The sequence below is a fragment of the Rattus rattus genome, chromosome 2, assembly GCF_011064425.1.
Source record: "Rattus rattus isolate New Zealand chromosome 2, Rrattus_CSIRO_v1, whole genome shotgun sequence".
NCBI classification, from domain to species: Eukaryota; Metazoa; Chordata; class Mammalia; order Rodentia; family Muridae; genus Rattus; species Rattus rattus.
In genome coordinates, this window is record NC_046155.1 from 89,651,697 (window position 1) to 89,668,363 (window position 16,667).

At 46.1% G+C, this 16,667-nt stretch overlaps 1 long non-coding RNA gene across 1 annotated transcript; it reads left to right on the plus strand.

The window, feature by feature from the left end:
* The first annotated feature begins 1,359 nt into the window (after positions 1-1,359).
* Positions 1,360-8,427, plus strand: LOC116893940. Its single transcript, XR_004387014.1, has 3 exons — positions 1,360-1,596; positions 1,842-1,979; positions 8,247-8,427. It is a non-coding gene; the product is annotated as an uncharacterized LOC116893940 (long non-coding RNA).
* Positions 8,428-16,667: the final 8,240 nt, after the last annotated feature.

The following is a 16,667-nucleotide window of genomic DNA, read 5'->3' on the forward strand; positions in this document are numbered from 1 at the left end:
ATTATTATTTTCCTCCATCTTTATTAAATTGGGTATTTCTTATCTACATTTCAATTGTTATTCCTTTCCTGATTTCCCAGGCAAACATCCCCCAACCCTTCCCTCCCTTTGATATTTGTGTTCCCTCCTCATCCTCCCCCATTGCCGCCCCCCCCAACAATCACGTTCACTGGGGTTCAGTCTTGGCAGGACCAAGGGCTTTCCCTTTCCACTGGTGCTCTTACTAGGCTATTCATTGCTACCTACGCAGTTGGAGCCCAGGGTCAGTCCATGTATAGTCTTTGGGTAGTGGCTTAGTCCCTGGAAGCTCTGGTTGGTTGGCATTGTTGTTCATATGGGGTCTCAAGCCCCTACAGTTCTTTCAGTCCTTTTCTCTGATTCCCGTTCTCAGTTCAGTGGTTTGAGCAGCAAACATTCTTAACTTCTGAGTCATCTCTCCTGCTCCTAGGAGACCTGTTACAGCCTAGAGTGCAGTCAGTCTGTGCTAAGCATCATAGGTGCCTTGAAGTGCATGGCTTTCACAGTTGAAGACTGTGTTCTCCGTGCTTCGGATTCAGTTTGTTTAAGTCTCTGTGTCCTTAGTCTCTTCCTCCACTATTCAATCAGTGACTGAGAGGATAAGATGCTGAAGCAGTTTTTGTATTGGCGGGATGCTTTTTAAAGTTCTACAAGTTTTTATTCTATTTCTTGAAGTTTTGTTATTAATTGTGTGCATTTGGGTTTGTTATATCCTCAATTAATTGACTGCTTTATTACTGAAGGACATCTCATTCTCTTTTAATATTTCTTGCTCTAAATTATTTGTTCTTTGCTTGTACAGACAACTGAGTATGCTTTTGGTTAGATAATACATCTTTTTCACTTTTTACTTGAATCTGTATTTTACACGTTCACTATCAAGTATATTTTTATGCATTTCTCTACCAGCCAAATGGAAAACTATGGCCGTAGGTCCTATATCCTGTTTGACATGTGACATGCTGTTTTTGTTCACAATACTATAATGCACACATTTCGGTGCCTGTCGCTTTATCCTATCCACTTTGCATTTGTGGATTAGTGAAGGATAAATGCATAAGTAAGAAGTAAGATTGAAACAGGAGACTTTATGCCACACTTCTAAAGACTAGAAGATCCGTGGAGAGATTCCAAGGCCAGTGGGAGGAAGATGGAAAAACCCTGTGTTACGTTCTCCTCCTTTCAGAGTGTGCGTATCTGTGGATTGACAGCTGTCTCTGTAGACTGACAGCACTGGACATGTTCTGCGCCGGAGAAAGGGGCAGTGGGGATGAAGTACACTCATCACCAAGCAGAAAGGAGGTAAAACCCATTGCTGTGCTATTCAGTCCTTGCAGAAGAAGGCATTCCTAGTAGCCTTAAGACTTCTCCCCCACTGAGATGCCCACGGCATTCACCCAAAGGGCCAAAGTCATTCAGGAAGTATGTCTGAGAGTCTGTGTGCCCAAGACCTCCACTCCTCCCACATCTCAACCACTGGCTCTGTGGTGACCCAGCAAGAGAAGAGAGCAGCTCTTAGCAGTGGGGAGTTTCTAGGAAGTACTCTGTGATGTCCCAGGCCGAAGGCTGTGAAAAGAGGTGAAATTTTACTTAAAACCCAGTCTATGGTATTTCTTTTTATTGAAATATGTATATATATGTATATATATACATAGATCACATATTATACTAAATACACACACGCTATCTATATCTTGTGGTGTGTGTGTGTGTGTGTGTGTGTGTGTGTGTGTGTGTGTGTGTGAAGTGGGTGGATGCTTTCATGCTTCCATGTAGTATGTACATGGAGGTTAGTGGACGACTCATTCTCTCTTATCTTTCAGGTCCCAGGGATCAAGCTCAGGTTGCCTGACAGGCTTGGCCACAGCACCTTTACTAGCTGAGTCACCTTACAGTCCCAGAATACTGCATTCTCATAGCATTAACAGACTGAGACCAGCAGATGCAAAATCTGCTGTAAGGTGTGTGGTTGGTTTGTTTTTAAAATCACTTGGAATCGATTATTATTTGTTTAACTGATTGATTAATTTCCAAATTGTTTTCTCTTCAGTTCTTTCATTCATTCATCGTGAGAAAAGTAGTTGCAGTGCTTGGTGGCTCCGTGGTTGGGAACATTGGCTGCTGGACCCTTCTGTAACTCTAGTCCCGGGTGGGGCTGATAGTCTCCTCTGGCCTCTGCAGAGATCACACAGACAGATATGCAGCAAGATACGCATCCACATTAAATAAATAAATAAAATGTTATTTTTATGAAGTATTTGGCTTGACTCATCGCAATGAGCATTTTCAAGTAGAGATGTTGGGGCGAAAGGGTACAGTGTGTGACAAACAGTGACACACTGCAGTTCCCACTGTGAGATTTAAAAAAAAAATGTAATTGTTTTGTTTTCTTTTATGTGGAAGGTTGCAATGATGAAGGGTGGGTATGGAGGGATGGGGAGATGCATGGGATTGGGGTTCATGGTGTGAAATCCACAAAGAATTAATAAAACATTTTTTAAAAATGACATATTTGAGAAGAGAAGTCTAAAACCATTGACCTCTATTTCACCATCATTAGTTTGAAAGAAGAGTTATTTGTAACTTATGCATATAAAGTGAGAAAGATAATATAAATCAAGACAAAGCCATCGAGACATAAAACTGGAAAGTCATACAGGAAATAAAAAAGTACACAGAGGGTTGTTTACATCCTGCCCCGCACATCCTTCTGTATAGCTAGAAGAAAAATATTAACTCAAGTCCTCTATCCTGCTTGGCAGTATATACAGGCTATATCCTATATCCTGTAATAGGCAGTGTGAGAAATTTTTTGCTACCATGGCACCTAATATAGTGCACACATAGTAAAAGTGAATAACTTTAAGTACCTGTGATTACTGTCTTTGATTACTAGCATTGGAAGTCAGAAGTCTAAAACGCATTTCACTGGGCTCAAATCAAGATGTCACAGAGTCATGTTCCTTTGGGCGGATCTAGGAAAGACTGTTGTTTTCCTTTCCTGGCAGGAGGTATCCTCTTCCCTTAGCCTTGTTATCTCTTTCCCTCTTGTACCTGGCAGCAGGGCTTGATGGACTGCCATGCTGCTCTCTCTCCAGGTCTGGCTCTCCTGCTTCCTTCTGGATTTCAGGACTCTTCGTGATCACGTTGTCCTCCACTGGCTAACCGGGGATACACTCTTTAACTTAAGGTCAGATGACCATCAAGTTTATGTGCATCTGGACTGCCGTGCCTTCTGGCCACGTACATATTGTGTCCCCAGCATCTGGAAGTCAGAATACAAAGATCTATTATGGATTGGATGTAAAACTTCTCATAGGCTCAAAGGTTTGAACACTTTGTGGCCAGATGGTGACACTGTCTTAAGAGATTGTGGAACCTTTGGGGGCATAAGGCCATGCTGGTAGACACGGTCCACTAGGGATTGGCCTTGAAGGCCAGAACTTGGCCCCTAATTCTGGCCCCAAGTTTTGAGTTCCCTCTCTGATGTCACTGTATGACCATCTGAAAGCTCCCATGTCCATGGACTAAGCCATTCCACCTGACGTGCTTTCTCTTCCACAAAGGGTCTGTGCTCTAAGCCAGAAAAAACAAATATTTCCTCCCACAAACTGTTCCTGTCAGTTTTTGTCTCAACTATGAGGAAAGTAGGGGAAACATTGGCAGGGCATTACTCTGTGTGGCACTGATAATAGGAGATAAGCCTGCGCTGACAATAGCAATGCAAGCCCAGGCTTCACAGGCCTGGGGCATGCGGTTTGAATGTGAACTGGTCTGGCAGGCTCAATTGTTTGAACACTTGTACTCCAGGCAGTGCTGTTTAGCAAGATTGTAGAACCTTTGTTAGATAGCACTTCAGCGGAGGAAGTGGAGCAGGCCTTTCCCTTCCGGTGTCACAGTCTGGCCTCATTTCCTGTCTATTCTTTGCTTGCTGATTGCAGTTGCTGTGTGACCCGCTGCCTCGCACGCATACAATCATGCCTTCCCCAGGCTGAAGTTACAAGACACACAGCATCCATTGGGGTATTTCTTATGTGTCTAATCAAAGCCATGGAAATCGCCAGTACTGTTGCATATGAGTTTCAAGAGCCAGGAATCAAAACTCCTCACGTTAGGCAGGAAAAACCTGTTTGTGTTGGGTAAGGAGACCCAGTAATTAAAGTTTTGGGGAGAAGGTATAGAAAGCCATGAGATCCCGAGGCAGAGGAACCCTAGTGAAGGCAGGGTTCTGTGTGGATGAATCTGGTACATAGTAATTCATGAGCTTTGATGACCTGGACTTTATGTTTCTGTTTCATAGGAAGGAAACCTGCTGACCAGGCCTTTGTTGCTCATGAGAACATTACTTATGAAGCCACTGGCCAGATGGAGAGGGGGATTTCCATGATTTGAGTATGAGGAAGGGACATTAACAGTTGCCACTGCTGGCGACAGTTCTTGATAAACTAACAACTCTTTGAAATGAGTCTCAGAAAATCCCACCAGTTGGCGTCTGATCTCCTCTTGGGGGATGTGTATGTTTGGAACTACACACAGAGGTGGGAGGCTGGGGAGTAGTCTAGGAACACAGACTAAGATCTGGGGGCTGAAGGTGTCTTTCGAAACCTTTTGGTGCGTGTTTTGCTGCAGTCGAATTGCCACCAATTCATTTGGTTACCAACTCTAGAGCCTTGTCTAAGGTAGCAGCTTCACTTCTTTGTTTTTTCTGTTCTTTTGAGAGATGTGGGACAGAGACATGCATGGGAGAGAAAGAAGAGATGGCTTCCAGCTGTCTTACCATCTATACCTGAGACCTTGGGCAAGCCACCCTTCTCACATTTAGTTTTCTGACCTGTCAGATGGGCTGGTGTGATGTGGGAGTGGTCCTTAGGGACTGGTGGATGCTGAGGGTTTGAATTTACAGTGCAAGACTCAGACATCAGTCTTACTGTTTCTTTGAACTTGTTCTTCACTTGACATTTACTGCTTTAGGTCTGTTCCTCACTTTGGACTGGCAGCAATTGCATGGGCAATGCCCTAAAGTATGTGGCATGGGCCATCATTCTATTTTACCTCCATTCAAACAACAAGCACATACCTACTGTGCAAAGTCAGCCACTCCCATACTCCCGATCTTTGTGTTAGATGGGAAGGAAGTGAAATCCTGCCTTGTTGAGTCCTAGGGTCCTGACAATACCTGAATTGGAAGGACATTTAGTTCAATAACTTCTCTTATTAAGAAGCAAATAAAAGCCTGAAGAGATGAACTGATTAGCTCTAGATCGTGTACCCAAATGGAGGACCTCAGAACTGGGGTTAAAATCCATCTTTCAAACTTCTAGCCCAGTTCTGCCATAGTCTTCCATTAACTTCAACCTTCTGTTAGCCAATTCAAATACAAAACCGATAATGAGCCCTAAATGATTTTCTCCTTGAGCTCAAAGAATTTTTAATTGGAAAAGGATGTGCCCAAATTTGTCATGAGGAACAATTAACACAGCCTCCTGGACTTGCTGGGCCATAGCCATTGTTCCAGCAAAGGCATTGGATAATGAGAGGAAAAATGGAGACAAGGATGGAGAGCAGGTGACCGTTCCTGGTTCTCAAAGCCTTTTGTGTCCATTTAGCTGGGACTTGTTGCCAAACAACAACCCTGGACTAGCCAGGAAGAGCCCAGGTGATACCAGCTACCTAGCCCAACTCTTTAGAGCTGCACTTGGCAGCAGGTAGCCCCACCATTTTGTTGCCAAGCGAGATAAATAGGCCTCAGCTGAGCTCTGGCTGTGGCTTTGGGGACACGGGTTCCATCCACTCTGTGCATGGACACCACTTTGTCTTCAAACCAGACAATCCATACCCAGCCCCATGAAGCTGCAAACCAAGAGACTGTTGTCACACCTGCAGCAGGAGATTGACTGTGATCCCTGCCTTCCCAGCTCATGCTGCTTTACCCTCCACTCCATTCAGGTTTCTAAAAGCTCCCAGTGTTTAACTTAGTCTTAGCCTCTGTCTCATGGAGTTGATCCTTCAACAGCCAGATTAACTTGGTCCAGCTCTTGGTTCTCCTGCGATGTAACCGTCCACTACTGGTCCCTCCCACTCCAGTTACTTTGTTACTTTAGTTGAAAATTCAGTTCTCATTGGCTCCAGCACCCAGGAACCTCCTATTCTTCCTCCAGGAAGGGATCACTGTGGCCTGTTCCTTTGGGTTTCCCTGATTCCCCTGGTCTGAGACACTGTGTCTGTCTGGGACCCACTCAGTCCTCTTCCAGCTGCTGCTGCTGCTGCTGCTGCTGCTGCTGCTGCTGCTGCTGCTGCTGCTGCTGCTGCCACCTCCTCACTCCCACTCTGGGCTCTGCTTTCAGCACCTGGCCTGACTGAGAACTCATGTTGATTCTTTCACCGTAACATCTTGCCACATCCAGGTGCCATAGGTCTCTTGAGCTGTTACAGACCAGATGAGTTCTCAGCCCCTTTACTGCCTGGTTTCTGCTGACTCCCAAGGGGAGGATATTTAGAAATGGCCAGTGCGTTCCTCCAGAGTAGTGCTAGCTGAGTGGTTTGAATCTCTTGCACACTCTAGAATTTGGAGTTAACTATAGATTGCAGAGGTTGAGCACAGCCTGGAAGTCAGACCTAATACTTTTCCATTTGTGGATCTCTGGCTGTCTTATCAGAGTTACTTTATTAAAAAAACAAAAAACCAAAACCAAAAACAAAAACCACCATCCCCAGGCCAACTCCTCAGATCAACTAAATTAAGATCTTAGAGAGACATTAGATTATTAGGTGTAACGAAGCTAAATAACTTCTGACTAGACCCGTCTATAACAATCAAAGAATCATTCCCATCTAGGGGACCCTGGAGATTCCAGAAGTCATCAGCTTAGCAAGGAAACATTGCTTTTGCATGTGTCCATCTCAAGAAAATGCCAGTAAGTGTCTTATAGAAGATGCTACTACGTGAATACATGTAAGATGTAATTACACAGATAGCTCTGATGAGTAAGGGACAGTAGTTGACTGAAACACCTAGACTGGCTTTAACTCAAAAGCAGGGACACGTATTTTATTCTTGCCTCAGGAACTGGAGAGGATGTGGGGACAGCTTGCAGCAGGCCTGACCTTGTCAGAGTGGACCTGTCAACACTGGCAGGAAGTCTGTTCTGAACACTGTGAGAAGTGAGAGTGTGGTAAAGAAAAACTAGGTCACTGTCCTGATGTCCAAAAGGGAACACAACACTGTGTGTGAAAGTGAACACTGCAGTAAGTGCCTATCAAATGAAGCAGGGCTCGTGGCCAGGAACTGAAGTCAAAGTGTGCAAAGCCACTAAGAAAGATACCTGGAGATCAACATGAGTATATTTGGCTTCCTGAAATACAGCCCTCAGATGCTTTGGTTAAATCTTACATAGAAGTGTAATATGTAAAACAGATGTGGGTCTGGTAACATGTATATGTTTGTATGGTGGTGGTGGGGTATTAGTTCAGATTTGTTATGTTGTGTGTGATGAGAAATGATCTAGAAATATAATCAGACTTTTCTCACTTGTGTGAAATGGCTACCATGGATGGGCTTGGCTCTAAGACCCAAGCTGAGGGAGCAGCTATCATCTTAAGCATGGCTAGTTACAATGGCCGAGGACAACATCTGCAATTAGACATTCTACATTAAAAGTGACACATAGAACTTACCACCAGAGTGCGCTGGTCAAAACCAGTCACATGGGTCACCCAATTACCAAGGGGCCAAGAGGAACCATCCTTACATATGCTCCGAATGTATTCCAAATGAAAATATGGAGGACACGGGTGTATTTGGGCTCTTGGTCAGCCCCACAATGATACCCCAGGAATGCTGTTGGAAAAACCACTGAATCACTTCCCCCATTTTAGAATGAGGAGACAGAGGTCAGGTTGCTAGCTTAAGTCATATCAGAGTGGACCAGGATGGAGAGGCCTCTGTTCCTCTTTCAAGATGGAGATATCTCTGTTCTCAGTTCAAGGCTTTTTTCATTTTTGTTCACAGCACGTGAGAGAGAGGGGCTGGGGGAGAGAAAATGGTGACTCACAGACTTATTCTGAAAGACCAAGTAGACTTTAGGAAAATTTCCATGACACCTCACTACACATTCCAAGTGACAAATAGATGCAGTAAAGACATATTAGCTCTGATTACCCAGGGGACACTGGCAATAGAAAGGCATTTGTAGAGAACCATCACTGATCACGAAACATGATGCTCCTAGTATGGCCAGGAAGTCACACAGAAGCAGCCAGCTTCGCTGCATCCTGAGAGAAACACATCAGGATCACAAGTGAGGAGGACGGTGATCGATTTCTCTCAGTCAATGGCACTACACAGGGAGCATTTACCCCTCGGGATGGGGCAGGACAGCAAACAGTAAGGATCATCTGCTGCGTCCAGCAAACATTGGTAAGTGTCAGGGATCCACGGACAAATAGCAGGTGAGAGCAGAACCTAGGACTGGAGAGGCTGGATGCTGCCCACAGATGTCCGTTATTTTTCTTGTGCTCAGACAAAATACCTGACAGGGAGGTGAGGTTTAATCTGTCTAATTGTCTGTCATGGGAGCGAAGGCAAGGAAGGAACGTGAGCTGATGTTCACATCTGGGTGGACCAGGAAGCTGAGAGAGGAAAAGCATAGGGTTTTGCCTCCCCATTTAGGGTAGGCCTTTCCTCCTTGGTTAATTCCCTCTAGAAACCCTCACAGACAAGCACAGACATATGTCTCACTGATAGCCTAGAGTTTCTTAATCCAACAAAACTGACAACCGAAGTTAGCCATTGGAGGTTTGCCTTTGGGGTGGCGGTGGTAAGTCATGGTTCTGTTTCTCTTCTCCTAGAGTTTCCCAGTGTGCACCTGGGGAAGCCAGTTCACTGGGCTGATCAAGCCCACACATAGCTGATCATGGAAAATTCACTCATGTGACCCATTCTGAGTTAATTACTGGGACTCTTTTCCAAAGACACACAAACTCGACTCCCGTGTCTTTATACATATCACCCTCGGTAGGAAACCCTGAGGTTCTCTGCTTCCCCTGCCTGCTGCAGGATTCTGTTTGTTTATTTTGCAATAGGATCTTACATAACACCTGGTCCTATCAGCCTTGAGCTGTCTATGTAGCCCAGGCTGGCCCTGAACTCTCTGTCCTATCACCTTTACTTCTCAACTGCTGAGATCATAGACATGTGTTACCATGCCTAACCTAAATTATCTTCGTATCTCTAAAAACACAAATAGCCTCCTTTTCCCTCCAGGCCCAGATTCCTTCATTGCTTCTGGCCTACCCCAACCCCCGGAAGGTGAGGTTTGATAGGAAGCCTACAAAGGCTGATCCCTCCTTGTCTTTCTGTCTTGTTGTGGTAAAAAAGCAGCATGACCAGTTTCCAAGCATACCGCTCCGCACCTCTCTCCTGAGCTCTCTCGATAGTTCTGACTCTGTCGAGCCATAGGAACTAGTGCTAATTTATCTCAGCAGCTCCTCGCTGACCCCCAAAGTATTCTCTGATCCCGGTGGTCCGAGAGCTGTTCCAGTGTGCCACCTTGCCATGCTGGTCTCTAGTGTTAGTTCTGGCACCCATGGGGCTGAATGGAACTAACCATAATTTATCTCTAATTAGTATCTCTCCCGGCAGCTCTCCGCTAGCCTCAAATTCTCTCTCCCAGCTAAAGTCAGGGCTCTAGAAGTCCAGCATGGACTGGCCTATTGCGGCTCTCTGTCTCAGACTCTGCTTACATTCCCAACAACCCAATAAAATCATGACTCAATAAACTATAACTTATCAATCAGATCTGTATGCTAAATTCTCAATCCACAGTGCATCCTCACAATGAACTCACAACCAATTGATAAAAATATAAACCACCCACCTAGATAAGATAAATTTGCCTGCATAAATCCCTCCCAACTACCTTGGCAATTCAAGACCACCCAGATCTGGGTCACCCTTCTCCATCTCTGTCTTGATTGTCCTCCTTCACCTTCTCTCTGGATTTACAAATGCTTTGTCCCCGCCTTAATTGTTTACTGTCCAGTCATGGTCTTGACCTAACTTGTGCCAGTCCGCGCCTGCATAATGACATCAACCTACATGTCCTCATTTCCCTTTGTCTTTCCTCTTGCCTTCACTTATCCCAACAGCTACTTTGTCATATTCACACATACAAAACACGGTATGGGGCTGTTGGTGTCCAAGGCTTTCCCATGTTGAACCTTCGTAGCTATGACTCTGCACCATGCTCTGTACTCTTGGAGGTCTTCCTCATCCTCATCTGACTACTCCTTCCATTCCCAGGTCCAGTTTGGTCTCATCATGTGCTTGCATTCCCTGGGGGGAGACCGCAGACTACGGTGCTCTTGGTACAACTTGGATGACTCTGCCCTGCTTCAGTACGGAATAGCTGCAAGGTGCTTTGACTCCACATCTCTACTTGTGGGCAGTGAGCTTGGTAGTATATCTCCTGTCAAGAATCATCCCAAAGGTTAAGATAAACAGTTCTGACTCATTTCAGAGGTTAGCACGAGTACAGAAGTAACAGTGAAAAACTGTAGGAGCGGATCCTCACAGTTCTCCCAGCATTCTGTCAACTCCTTGGCTACAGGTGTTTGGTTTTATGAAACATTCCATTCTTAAGTGCTTACTGAAGGACCATGCCAATGGGAGGGCCCTTTGGAATGAGTGAAATGAGTAAGGAACACAAAACTGTGTTCAGTGACTGATTAGTTTGAGAAAGTAAGAAGGTATCATGCGTGTTTTAGGTTTCTAACTGGTAGGGTTGGGAAACCACAATCTCCTAAGCTGCTTTGGTTTGGAACATCTATGTTTGTGAATCTGCCAATCTCTTGGTTCTTGAGTGGGCAGTCACACATCTTTCATGAGGGAGAGGGAGGGTAAGGAAGAAGAGGGAGGATTAGGGAGAGGGAGAAGGAGAGACAGGGAGGATATGAGGTGGAGTGTGACCTTTGGAGCCAGTCCCACTGAGTTTTTCAAAACTATTTTTATTTCTGTGCATCTGAGGGTGTTTGTGGAAACTCAAAGGAAGAGTGTTGGACCCTCTGGATCTGGAGTGAGCTTAGCCATGAAGCTATTTCTGCAGCTTCAATCTCACTGATTCCTTTTGGAGGCTCTGCTTCTCTCCAGGTATAGGTGCTACAGTGGTACCCAAGAGTGGTGAGTGTCTGGTCCTCAGGCGTGGATGGCTTCTCTCCTCTCGGCCCTGCTGAGCTGCTCAGTAGTGACATGGTTTGCTTACCAGAGCAGCTGGAGCTTGACACTTTCTCACTGTTGGTTATTTTGCCTTGTTCTCACAGGCAGATGATTTCTTCAGAATGCTCATGTAGAATTTGAGAGTGGAGATGTAAAGTGTGAGTCCAGGATTGTGAGTTGTAAGAACACTCCTAGTGGAGTGACCTTAGCGTCCACTAGGGTCAGAGGATTTGATGTACTGAACATACAGTTGTAGATGTCTTCTTCCTCTCCCTCTCCTCTCCCACTTTACTCCTATTTTTCTCTCCCCTTTTACCTCCTTTCCTTCTTTTCTTCCTTTCTCCCTTTCTTCCTCCTCTTCCCCCTTCTCCTATCTTCCTCCCTCTATCTCGGTCAGCTTTCTATTATGGTAATAAAGTACCTGAGATATTCAACTTAAGAGAAAAGGTTATTTGGTTCAACCTTTCAGTGGATTTAGTTCCTGTTTGCTTTTCCCCACTGGTTTTAGACTTGTGGGGAGGCAGCGTATTATGTCAAGAAGCACATGGCAGAGCAAGGTTGATCAATGCATGGTGGCCAGAAAGAGAGAGAGAGAGAGAGAGAGAGAGAGAGAGAGAGAGAGAGAGAGAGAGAGAGCAAGGACATGGGGCACTAATATTTCTTTCAAAGATATGTCACCAATGACCCAGATTCTTCCAACTATAAGGTTCCCCACTTAAGGTTCCATTGCCTCTCAGTGGTGCCTTTGGTTAGGAATCACAGATTTTAGGGGACATTTAACATCAGAACTACTGTACATTTGTCCCTATCTCTACCTCTCTCTCTTTCATAACTCTCCTATTTATTTATAGTGAGATGCAGAGTCTTGTTATGTAGTCCAGGGCAGCCTTGAACTTGTGTTCCTTCTGTCTTTGCTTCCTGAGTGCTAGAGTTACAGGTCTGAGTGTAGATCACCACCAACCTGCCTTGCCATGATTTTCCCTCAGTGCTGCACATGAACCAGCTTCTCTGTTTGCCCATCTATGACCTACATGGCCCATTACAATTGTCCTAAGACAGTGGGGTCTCTCCTCATCAGCTTCTTTCCTTTGTCATGTTGCTAAGAGATTAAATAACTCGTGCCTAAAATACAAATCCCTGGATGAGGTAGACTAAGCTTACCGCTGGCTGAGAGGGACTCCACTTCTATTTGATCAATCTGCTGAAAGTGGAACTCAATATGGCAGTCAAAGATGGTGGATGCCTACAGTGGCTCTGCTGGACCTGAAGCTTCTCTGGGAAGGGAGTGTGAAAAGGGATGGCAGGTGTCTAGAGTCCTGTGTCCTGTTCCCTCAGATCTGGTATGCTTTGAGCATCCAGCAAGAAGAGAAAGGAACAAGAGGGAAGAGATTGGATTTGGAGTGGGGTTGTGGATCAGTACATAAAGTGCTTACTTTGCAATTGTGAGGGTCAGAACTGTAGGACTCACTAAAACCTGGGTGGGCATGGGCTGTCTGTAATGCCAGCACTTGAGAGGCAGAGGCAAGGGATCGTCTGGGTAAATTGGTGAACTAGACTAGCTGCAATTGGTGAGTTCTGGGATCAGTAAGAGACCCTGCCTCAATAGAGTAGAGTGTGATTGAGGAAGAAACCTAGTGTTAACTTAGGCCTCCATATACTCATGTGTATGCACAAGTGTGTGTGCGTGCACACACAAGTGCATGCATGTACACACACACACACATACACACACACACACACCTCATGCACATGCCTTGAAGGAAAGTAAAATGGTTCATTTGGTGCTCTTGGCCCTGCCTAACCTTCCTTTCCTCTGACTGCCATACATGTTTCCTTCTGTAGCAGCCTTTTATTGGCTTCTAGCCCCTTTGTGTGGCCACTAGGGACACTGTCTCAGTTTCCATGGGGTGTAAAGAAGCCCTGGACAGGCCCTGTCCTGCAACCTCATGATTCTGCCCTTCTCTAAGCCAATTCTTTGAGGTAGTCATTAGAATAAGCCTTAAAGCTGGGCCTGAATTAAGGAAACATTGGAGGAAAATGAAATTCCGGATGCCAGGCCTACTAAGGTAGTGAGAGTTCTCCTCCGTTCTTTCAGTGGGGAGTCCCCGTTCCCCATGCTGACCTGGCCTTCTACCCTTATATAACTAATAGTCCTGGTCCTATCTAGATCAGAGCCTGTGCTCTAACCTAAGCAGGTCGAGTCTCTAGCTGGGAGCCCAGGGCCAATGTGGAGGAGAAGGAAGAGCCCAAACCTTGGGAGAAGCATCAGGAAGGACTACTAGTGGCAGGTGCAGGGGTGGGACATGAGAATCTGGGAAGCAGCTGGAGGAGAAGTCCCAAGCTGAAGAGAAGACACCAGTCTAGAAAACAGAGCCAAAGCACCGCTGGGTGGAAACTTCCACATCTTGTTTGTCTGTTCTCTCAGTCGCCCCACCAGGGATGGTCTCTGGCTTCTTTCCTTCTATCTGTCTATGTGTGTCTAGATTGTGGATATGTGTGTGTGTGTGTGTGTGTGTGTGTGTGTGTGTGTGTGTGTGTAGAAGTCAGAAGCCTCCCTCAGGTGTCATGCTTCAGATGCTGTCCCCTATGGGTTTTGCCTTAGCCACAAAGCCCCAGGGAGTCGTCTCTCTCCACTTTCCCAGCACTGAGATCACAAATGTGCACCATCATCCTTGGTTTTCTATGGATTACTTGGGGCTCAAGCTCAGGTCTTCCTGCCATGCAAGAACTTTCCCAAATGAGCTACATTCAAGGTCCCCTCATTTCTTTTTCTTTTTCCTTCAATAGTTAGCGAGTATCATGAAGGCTGAAAACCACAAAATCCTCATCCCAGGAAAGATCGACAGGACTCAGAGCCTGTTGTGCTCATTAGCTGTGGTCAGATAGCTCGTCAGGGGTCCTCGGGAAGGGTTCATTGAGCAAATTCATGCTAGCAAAAGTCCTGCGTTTAAACCAGAGCTGTTGATGCTACCTGGCCATCAGCAGTAGATGCATAGGTCTTTGTTCTCTGTGAAAATCTCCTGTGGGCCCGCCCCTCTGCTGAGAATTGCAAGCGTGCTCTGCCTCTCAGGCCCGGGCGCGCTCCATTTCCCCTTTAATGTCTGGCAGAGCATGAATTGTAAACATGTCCTCAGACATGAAGGCTGTTTGGAGACCGGGGCTGGAGAACTGGCCCCGAAGAAAAGAGTTGGGCTGAAAATGAACTGCTGAATAATTTAGCCTGAATTGGAAAGTCAATACCTTAAGCGAGGCGTGGCGAAACTTGAGAACTTGGAGGTAAACACTGTGAAGATGTAATTTTTGAGAGAATGTTATCAAAAAGAATGTCTCTTTGGAAGGAGGCAGAAAGCTGGCTGAGGGTGGCCTGGGTCTGACCAGGAGTAGGGAGGGTGTGGACACAAAAGGAGAAGCAGAACAAAAATTATATCTGAATTAGAGGAGAAGGCCCAGGGAGGAGCTGGAATACCAATAGGTCCAGGGAAGGAGAGAGGATGCAGCCTGGATGGAGAGTTTGGTTAAGAGGGGGGTGTGGGCAGGGAATCCCACTGGATAAGTGGGAGCCAGACAGAAGCTGAGGAGCCCGTGGTAGCTGCAGAGTGGAGGGTACGACATAGAAGAGGGGTGGTCTGAGGTAGAGCATGGCCGCCCACACGGAATCGCTGCCTGGATCTTGACTTGCATGCTCTGACCCGTTCTGCATTACTGGGCATGAACTTGAACTATGGTCAGGACTCTGCTGAACACAGAATGAGGCCATACAGGTCTTATGCGTCAAAACAGACTGGTGACATGTGATATGGGAGGTGCCCCACACACACCAGCTTAGTCTTTGTCACAGTGATGAGGTGGGTAAAATAAACACCTCCAGTTTACAGATAAGATCGCCAAGGCTCAGAAAGGCTAAGTAATTTGTTCAAGGAAATCCAGCCTGTGTGTGTTGGAGCTACTGTTCCGCCCTGTTCCATTGCTGTTACAGTATCAGATGAGGAAGTACATAATCTACCATGGTCCAATGGGGATGTGTGTGTGTGTGTGTGTGTGTGTGTGTGTGTGTGTGTGTGTGTGTGTGCGTGCGTGTGCACGCACATGTATGCACATGTCAGTGGAGACCAGAAAAGGGATTCAGATTCCTTAGCTGGAGTTCCAGGTATCTGTTTACATCCCATGGGTGCTGGGATGTAAACTCTGGTCCTCATGATTGAGCAGCAGGTGCTCTTAACCATACTTAGCCTCCTCTCTAGTCCCCTATGGAGGCTATAAGCTAAAGTGATGGATTGAACGGAATTGACAGACACAGCCTGGGAATGCTGGGGGGCAGTGGAGGGCCTGGGTCAGACAGGGCTCTGGAGGGTGGACTTCACACTGAGGGAGGGGTGGTGGGAAGCGGCTGGAGGTAACTAGGAGGGTTAGGGTAGAGGGTGCATGAGTCACCTCTGCATCTTAAAAGGATCAGTCTGGATGGAGGCTCTGCAGAAAGCGATAGGAAGGGCAAGTCTCTGGGACACAGAAGACACCGGAAGGCAGAAAACCAGCGAACAAATATATGTGTCAGACCCTCTAGTTCTTCATCCAGGGGAGGCTCTCCCAGCCTCTTGCTCATTTTTCTTCTTTGTTCTCACTTACAACCAACTCTAGTAATCCAGCTGTTTGTTTGCCCAATGTATGGGAAATTAAGAATAACGATTTAGCAACGAATCTGAAAGTTTATCAGGTATTGAGGGGAAAACCAGCCACTGCAGAAAGCGATAGCTTGATTGTGAGGAAATGTCCGTAGGAAAAAAAAGGGCTAAAAGTATGGAGCTGTCTGGCAGAAAGGCCAGTGACTGCTCCTGTGACACCATCCCATGCAGTGTTCATCATTCTCCTTATTGCTATGACCAACGCACCTTCAGAAGTAAGTTGAGGAAGGAATGCTTCACTTTTGCTCACAGTTTGTGGGTACAGTCCGTATAGACGTGGTAGCAGGAGGAGGAAGCAGCTGATTGACTGCATTCCCTCTGCAGCCAGGAAGCTGCGGGGAACCCACCGGGGCACTTGCTCAGCTCCCTTGTTTCGTTTTATTTAGTCCTGGACCAACTTGATTCCTCTTGTCCAGCAGCAGCCAGAGCTGTCGGTTGGAGGGCACGTGCCAGTATGGAGCCTGGTATTCACCTTCTGGGCTTTGAGGCCAGTTTGTGTCTCTTTCTGAGTGGGAATAACTATAGTAGGTGTGGTGGTTGGAGCTTGGTTGATGCTTCCAATCTGTCATGTCATAATTGAGCTGAGCTAGAGAGAACGCCATAGCAAAGGCTTCCTGCAGAAGCTGGGTGGGAGTTAGTTATACAGCCCTGCTTTCTGAGCAGAATGAGCCCCTCTCATAAGATCAGCTCTGCCTGCTGTAAGAGGTCCTCCTAGATGGACTTGTTGACTGTTGACACTCCCATATAGTCAGAGGGGT